We start from the raw sequence: 9,114 nt of genomic DNA, 5'->3' as shown, positions 1-9,114 counted from the left end.
CATCAGCTCTGGCATACTCTCAGCCTTCGGGAAACATCTCGAGGCCCAACAAACTCTTCTTGCACCAACCGGGTTGGTAGTGCCGCGTGTGACCCAGGGCGGTGCTGCTCAGCCTTCTGGGACTCGAGACCCATTTCCGTAGCTTTTGTGATTTGAGGAGCACCCGGTTTCAAAACTCGACCGATCCTTTACAACAGCGGTTCTCAACCTTTTTCATATGCGGACCCACTTGTAGACATGGATGGCTAGTCTCTGCCCGCTGCCCCCCACTCCTGACCCGCTTCCCCCAGGTGCTAGCCAGTGCGTGGGTCATGGCAGAGCGCCAAGCAGCCCCCCACAGGCTGGAAGTCTGCCAGCCTGCAAGGGAAAAGCCACCGTTTCCCAGGCTTTTCTCTTTTAACGGAAGACCCATTTTTAAAGATTGTTGATCTGTTTAAAGTTTGTTCGTGACCTTTCATATAGCCATGTGTCTCGCAGGTTGAGAAATGCTGCCTTACAAGACTTACCTCCTTGCAGAGGGGCTGGGATCTGCTAGGCAGGGAGAGCCTCTGCTTAGCTAATCTGTTTTATCTCCTCACAATTCACGTGTCACCTCACACCTGGAGGCACCCTTCAGAGGATCTGGTGACACCACAGGCCACCCTTCCATCCAGCTGAGCATCGCCGACGGAGGAGTGCTGCAGGAGAGTGATTAATGCAGGGGGCGGCAAAGTTTTAGGGCAGGGTGCTGAAAACACCTGCAGCCTTGACTTGTAAGATGTTGCTGTGCTGGGGGTGGGGGACTTACTAGAGGCCCAGTCCCTAAAATCATAGAAAATGAGGGTTGGAAGGGACCTCAGGTGATCTAGCCCAACCCCTGCTCAAAGCAGGACCGTCCCCAGCTAGGTGATCCCAGCCAGAGCTTTGTCTAGCCAGGTCCTAAAAACCTCCAAGGATGGAGAGCCCACAACCTCTCTGGGTAACCTGTTTCAGTGCTTTACTACCCTCCTAGTGAGAAAATTCTTCCTCATTTCTATCTTAAACTTCCCTTGCTGCAACCTGAGCCTGTTGCTCCTTGTTCTGACCTTGCTTCTGTCACTGCTGAGAACAGTCTCTAGCTCCATCCTCTTTTGAACCCTCCTTTGGTAGTTGAAAGCTGCTATTAAATCCCCTCTCAGTCTACATAACCCCAGTTCCCTCAGTCTTCCCTCATAAGTCATGTGCCCCTGTTCCCCTCCCCCCTCCCATTTTTGTTGCCCGCTGCTGGACTCTCTCCACTTTGTCCACATCCTTTCTGTAGTGGGGGGCCCAAAACTGAACACAGCACTCCAGATGTGGCCTCACCAGTGCTGAACAGAGGGGAATAATCACTCCCTTGACCTACTGGCCACACACCTACCAATGCAGCCCACTATGCCATTTGCCTTCTGTGCAACAATGGCTCACCATTGGCTCATTCAGCTTACTGCCCATTGTAACCCCCAGGTCCTTTTCTGCAGAGGCGCTGCCCAGCCAGTCAGCCCCCAGCCTGTCCTGGTGCATGGGATTGTTCTGTCCGAAGTGCAGGACTTGGCACTTGTCCTGGCTGAACCTCATGAGATTTCTTTTGCACCAATCCTCCAATTTGTCTAGGTCACTCTGAATCTTAGCCCTACCCTCCAGCTTGTCTACTACTTCCCCCAGCTTGGTGTCATCTTTAAACTTGCTGAGGGTGCACTCTATGCCATCTTCCAAGTTGTTGATGAAGACATTGAACAAAACCAGCCTTAGGACCGACCCCTGGGACACTCTACTTGATCCCAGCTGCCAACTAGACATCAAGCCATTGATTACTACTCTGAGCCCAATGCTTCAGCAAGCTACTCCTTGTGGCATCCCAGCCCATTCCGTACCATCTGCCCCAAGGTACACAAGACAAACAAAATGTCTTTGTGTGCCATGCTCTGGCACCTGTGCCTACTGCTGGTCTAATGAAAAAGGGTGCATAAAAACTGCACAAAGCAAGAACCAAACATAGGGGGTGCATGGGAATGCAGATCTGTAATGATCAACAGTATCTGCAGAATGTCTTGAGGGGCAAGGACGCATTCCTCCAACTGTGCACACCCTGTCTTCCATTTCAGGCACACCAAATGAGAGGCACTTTGAGAGCAGAAAAGCATATGGTGATCACTGTCTCGAGCTTTGCAGCCCCAGACTGTTACCAGTCAATGGACAATCAGTTTAGGGTCAGAAAATCTACAAGTGGGAACACTCATCATGTAGATGCACAAAGCAGAAGAATTTGCATGCAATGTGCAGAAAGTAATAAAGTGATTTGAGGCAAAGGACTTCCCAAAACCTGGCTGGGGATAGATGAAGACACAGCCCAGTTTTTTGTCCCCCTCATACCTTGCCTCTGAGTACATAAACAGAAAGGGCCAACATAAGCACATGTTGGCAGGTCACCAAGGGTTTTTCACTAACACAAGCACTGGATGGTCAAGGAAAGTGTGTGATGCTTGTACCTTTGGGACCACAGGTCTTTTTCACAGCCTGTACATCTACACTGACGGGGTTGAAATGCCCATAATAATTCTGAGGGAAGCAAGCCACTTCTTTGAGGCTTTGGTTCATGAAGCCAGCCACTGGACAATAGGACAATGAGAAAGAAGGATTCAGTAACCATTTAAGCAGGTCCAGGATTACTGTCGAATGTACTATCCTTGACTGAAAAGATTTACAATGTCTTGTGACTAGGCGGTCTCAGCGAGTCAGCTTCTCTTGTTGTTACTGCTGCATGCTTTGTGTTGTATATTTGTGAAGCAAGTGGGGGAAGCTTTGCTAGCAGGGAGGCAAGAGGAAGTGCATCTGCTGAACTTGAATTATTAGGTATAAGAACTGTTACTAAAGTCTGCCTGGGAGCTTTTCTGCTGAGAGAGGCCTTCAGAGATCACTTTAGCGTTGTGTCTTGGAGTGTATGTTTATTGTGTGTTGCTGGGGGGTTTTGTATTGCATATTTGTAAAAGACTGAATAATGGAATGTGCACTGTTATTGTAAAAGCATCTCAGGTGGAATAACGGGATGCAAGCTGTTACTGTAAGAGCATCAGAAATAACAATTTTTAGAATGACTGTGTTCTCAGCAGTCCTGTGCAGATGTGAAGCCTGGACTCTAACAACAGCAATACAACACATTAAGCCTCTGAATTTAGATGTCTCAGAAGAATTCTACAGATCCCATATGACAGGTATACAGACTAATAATTCTATTAGAGAAGCAGTAACTGGAATAATTGGATCTTATGAGCTTCTACTACTAGAAGTAAAAAGACAGAAGCTGAAATAGTTTGGCCATGTGTCCAAAACACTGGACCTCACAAACATAGTGGAGCCGTGAATGGTGAAAAGGAAAAGAGGCTGTTCAGAGACAATGGGTGTGCTTATATGTGTGCCTGACTGCACAGTTGTTACTGTGCAGTCATTTAGTACTTACTTTAGCACAGATCTGGTTGCTTATGGGTTGTTCCTAGCCCTACTGCGCAGTAGCGTCAGTGTCATGATTCATGTCCACCGATGCTACGTCACCATAGTGAAGAGTTACATTGCCGCAGCTCATCACTACAGTGACATAGCGTCTTATGTCAAGACAAGCCCAATGTGATGCAAAAATATTACCACATGGACAGGAAAATCACAGGTGGAATGTGTCCAAGTTGCTAAAGCCATTTGGAAGTGGAGGGAGATTATGATGACTGTATCTCAAAATGGCATCCCTACAAATGTGTTGGTCGTGAGGTCAGGGGGGAAGGAAGCTACTGAGATATAGTCTTTGAGATATGGTATTTCACAGTAAATGAAACTTGGGCATTGTAATAAAGAGTACAATGAAATCATTCGGTGCAAAAACAGACAGTAACTACAGCCTGTAAACATGAAAAAAACACTCAGAGCATTTGGTCAGTGTGAAAAAAATATTTAAAAAAAATTAAGTGATTTCAAATTATCGCATCGTTAAGGAAAGTGCAAGCTTTGCATGGAGCCTGTAATACCCATGGTTTATGTATTTGGAGTCCATGCCTAGCTTGTTTTCCACAGACATGGGAAGGGTGTTGGTTCTACCAGCACTTTTCTTTAGGGAAGGGGTGCTCAACCCAGATCTGGCCCATGGGCCAAATGTGGCCTGCAGAGCCATCGTGTCTGGCCCATGGGACTCCCCGTGGGGCTCCTCACAGGTCAAGAAATTTGGTGGGGGGTGGGGAGTGGTGGCCACTAATATGGCCACCCCCCCCTTTGCCAAATTCCCAATCCCTAAGCCCTCTATGCCCAGTTGGGGCAAGACTGGAACCCTTCCTTGTGGGCCAGGCCACCCCCACCTGCTTCTGGATTGGGGCTTGGCCACACCCCCTTCCCTCCCATTGGGACCTATCTGGGGCCTGGCCATGCACTCCCCACCCTGCCAGGGACAGGTCACACCTGCTTCTTTTGGGGCAGGACCATGTCCCCTTCCCCTATAGGGTTGGGTTGGGACCTGGCCAAGCCGCCTTCCACCTCCACAGGGCCGGGTCAAGCTTCTTTTCCCTGCGGGGCTGCAGTGGGGCCAGCCTACCCTCCCCATCTGACTAGATGGTGCCTGTTCAGGTGCTGGATTGGGAATGCCAGCTGGATCTGGCCTGCAGATGGATTGGGCACTGCCAATCCAATCTCCAGGCAAAAAGTTTGAGCACCACTGCTTTAAAGAGGTATTAAATTGCTCCTCAAAGAAAGCATTGCACTGTGTGAACCACAGGAAGGATTCTTATGGCATTTTTGCCCATACTAGTCTGCTAGATCTCCTAATTCTTTCTGTTGGCAGCCTCTATAGAGTGAATACAACATGTCATCGTCTGTGCTTCTTTGGTTTTCTGACCTGGCTCAGTCCTTTAGCAGGAGGACTGTGGGATGAGGAGATTCAGGATATCTTTTCCCAATCTAGGCAGGTCTCTTCAGCTTTATACCTTATCTGTCAGCTTGAAAAGCCAAGCTAGCACAGTATTTTTAAAACTAAATTGGAGTTCAGTGCGGGGGTGGACCTTCTGGTCACTGACCTCTGGTTAGCAGAGTTCAGAATTATAACTGGAGCAGTCAAAGTTGCAAGAACACGCTTATAATGGGATTGTGGCTGGAGGGTTGTTGAGACAAGTAACACAGTGTCTACACTGGCTTTCCAGGTGGAAGGTTTATGACATCCAAGAGGTGGTGGTACCAAGCAGAGTGAAAAGTTGGTTTACCAGTTTACATCAAACATATGTGTGGGCACATGCAAACCTATAGTGACAGATGTTAATTCATGTTAATAAAACTTTGTAGCGAACACCAAATGTATAATCAAATGTTTAATTGTGCTGAAGCTTGAGTGAAATTTCATAGAAGCTGGTGGACATAATTGCTGCCCTTCATTCAGGAAACAGCATTAAACTCCTTTATAAACCACAGGACCACATGCTAAAAAGTGGTCATGAATCTGACCTGTGTGGCAAAGGAGGTAGGTGGGGGGAGTGGGGAGGGGGATCACTGGGAGGTATCACTGGGGGTTGAATGCAGAATGGGAGGTGGGGTACTGTTTGGTGAGAGAAAGAGAAAAACAGAAAACGCACAACAGAAGCAGAGAACAAAACCTTACAGGCTGCCAGAGAAGCACTTATAGCCTGACCCTGAGCAGAAACCAAGAGAGAGAGCTTTTGAGGAGAGGCTGGCTAGAAGAAAAAACAGTTAAACAGACCATCTCTGTACTTATAAACCAAGTGGATTTGGTCTAGAGTCAGTGAGATACAATAAGCATGAACCCCCTTTATGGTTATGCCATTTATTAGAAATGCTTTACAAATCTGAACTTGTCCTTTAATGCTCTACATAGTAGATCTTAATCTGTGTGTTTCACCAAAGCTCAAAGTGAATTGATGTAGCTGCTCTTTGCATCTGTTTTGCTTCAGGACTCAAATGTCCATATGTTATTTAATACATTATGGAGGTTGCATGATATTTCTGTTCTTCACAGTAGATAAAATAGATATAATAGTAGGCCATTTTAGGGACACATCAATACAAATAATCTCCAACAAAGTGTAAATCAGGGCGGAATAGCATTTTTGTTATACATAATGCTTAGCACTTTACACATTCAATGTTCTTGACAAACATTAAATTATTAGTTCCCACGATGTCCAAGTGATGTTCATGCATGTATCACGGTATGGACATTTTTGAACAACTGTCTAGCAGTTTACAGTTCCTGTCATGCCCCTATCGGAAATTATTGTAAATCTTCAGTTGCTCAGTCTGTAGAGTCAGTTTCTTTGATTTCTCTGCAAAGCCAATTTGAACGCGCAACAACCTTCTTGGCTCAAAGTAATAAAGGTTTGATGTGAAGGACAACGGACAAAAGACTTCTTATATCCTGGCATCAGTTACTACCCATGACTTAGCATTACAAGTGGTTCACATCCATGTTCCATTACAGAGATCACTGTACCCTGAGCTCACAACTTTATTCTCTGCAAACTTTTTCTTGTATAAGAGAAAAATGAGAATAAAGTATGAAGTACAGAAAAAAGGTAATTCTGAGAAGGCTTTGTTCCCAGATTCTTTACACTTTTTTCTTAGGTTTTTGATCTGCATTGTGTCAGGGGGGCTGTAACTAGCCTTAGATTTTCTTCCAGGTAAGGACTGATGGATTTAACGCTGGTGAACTCTGTACCTAAGATAGCTAAGGCACTGTTTTCTAGTTCAAGGCTGAACCTTGTTCTAGCACTGCTTGCCCCTGCTGACTCATGGTACTAGATTCTTGTTATAGAAATCCTCCCAGTGTTGCACACTGCTCAGTAAGTAAACTTAGGCTGTAAACAGAAGTCTCATGTGACCCAGATTAAAACTGGTGAGTACAGACATCACTCTTGTGAGTTGCATTGCTGTTTTCTGTCACCAGTAAGCAGCCAGCGAGAGCACACAGACTAAAAGGCTCGCCCCAGGAATAAACCTCAGTAGCCTTGCAGATGTACAACAGGCTGTTCCAGGAAAAAGTATTAGTGCATTTTATACAGCATACTTCAGAGAGACTTGAAGCAGGATAATGGACATGTATGTTTTTATGCTCCCAGGACAAAAGACTTTCTCCTGAGACAAGTGCGAAATCTGTTCATTCATACCCCAATAGCCTGGCTGCATATTTTTTTCTTGAGGGGTGTAGGCGGAGTAAAGAGACATGATAGTAAACAGAGATTCCAAAGAACTGCAATAAAAATATTCTCAAAATTCAACAAGGGTAACTAGTTTCAATACTAGATGGCAAGAGAGCTCTGAATGGGTATCTAAGCAATACTGTAAAGACAACACCCTGTAAAGCTCTGCTCCTTGATTGGGTCATTTATATTTACAATTTAGCATTTTAAGAATGTTACATTAATTACATAACACTTTAGCAACTTTAAATAAATTACAGAAAACAACAAACAAACAAACCAATTAAAACCAAGCAGGAAAGAAAAACAAGAGATACAGGCATCAGAAACCCTGAGAGTGACCTGACATGTGACTTTATGCATGACATTTAAAAAACCTCCTAGGGGTGCTGTAGAATTTAGGATCTGCAAAAAGCTTTTGGTTCCTGAAATACCAGGTGCTACAGAAGAAGTGCTGCTACTATTATTTATGGACAACAGTTTCTATAATGTGATTTCAGAGAGAAAGTAAAATATTAAAATGACAAGAATAATGTACATTTATTCCAATAGGGAAAAAAAGGCTGAATTATGTCACTCAGTTATGCCTTCTGCTTATAGCAGCCTGCCACGTGCCGTTTGCAGATGAAATGAGCAGAGCAGTGATCACAGAAGTGGTCCTGATTTCAGAGACACTTTTCATTGCACAAAGAGCAGGATGGCTACAAGTGCACTGAAGGTACTGAAGAGAAGATTTGTCTAAGCCAGTGATTCTCAGTCAGGGTGCCATGACACCCTTGGGTGCTGTGAGATCCCTTTAAGGGTGCGGTGGAGTGCCACACCATATTAGCATGGTTAGGTATGTAAGGACATCAGCTTCCATGGTACAGAACTAATATGGTGACTGGGAACTTGACTGTATTAAGCAGGCGTATCAAATGCGTTTCGCTTCTGGGAAAGATCTGGACAATGGGGCTCCTTGTGGGCTGCATCCACATTGTGAGAAGCCTTGCAGGGTGGATCCTAACCCATCTCTACCAGTGAGGTGAGCAGCATTAGGAAGCTGTGGGGGTTAAGACAGCTGTCACTTGCCCCACCATGGCCAAAATACATCCCCAGTGGGGCTCTGCACCCCAGATTTTGGCTGCAGGCCCTACTCCTGAGTTCTGGCTGCTGAGATTTTTTCTTTCCATCTCTAACTGACCTTCATAACTTGCTGAACCTTGCTCTTAACACACACATTTTAAAGATGCATTGCTAATATGAATATTTAGTTCCTTTTCCTGCTTAATAGGCATCAATAATGGCAGTTATTCAGTGCTATGTTGTTTGTTTCTTGCCCAATATTTTCACCTGCAAACAGCCTTTGTATGTCTATGAACTGCAACACTATTTGACCACTCTCAGCAACTTCATTCAGTCCCTTCGAGGGGTGAAACTCCTTCCTCTCTGCAGAACACCAATGTTTTAATGTCACACTGAAAAACAGACTATCACTCTGATGTGATGACCCATTTCTTGTAGGAGGCTTACCCTGTCCTACTGCTTGTCGGAGGTCAACGTTATGTTTGCACTGCATGTCTTGGAAGACCCAGGCTTCTGAAGTCACTGTTATAGGTCATCTGTATATGTCATAGGGCAACTGGTCTGGGGCCTCTGTAGACTCATGGATACAGTCACTGCTCTATCCTGTAAAACAGCTTTGTGACATCACTGGTTTGATCATTCCTGTGTCCAGCACTACTTTTGTGCTTGCCTGTGACAGGCTGCTGGTATGGTAAATAATATCATACAGAGGTCTTCATTTGACTTAGATCCACTGTGAGATCATCAATATGGTAACAATACAGCAGGATATATGGACTGCCATTAGGGGTGAGAGTTTTACTGTTCTGGTTGTTCTACACACACGTGGTAAAACTTTGGTCCTTTGTCCAAAGTCCTTACTGTCTAGATCTAA

The sequence above is a fragment of the Crocodylus siamensis genome, chromosome 4 (genome assembly GCF_052110815.1).
Source record: "Crocodylus siamensis isolate JL-2025a chromosome 4, ASM5211081v1, whole genome shotgun sequence".
NCBI classification, from domain to species: Eukaryota; Metazoa; Chordata; order Crocodylia; family Crocodylidae; genus Crocodylus; species Crocodylus siamensis.
Note: the sequence above shows the minus strand (reverse complement) of the source record.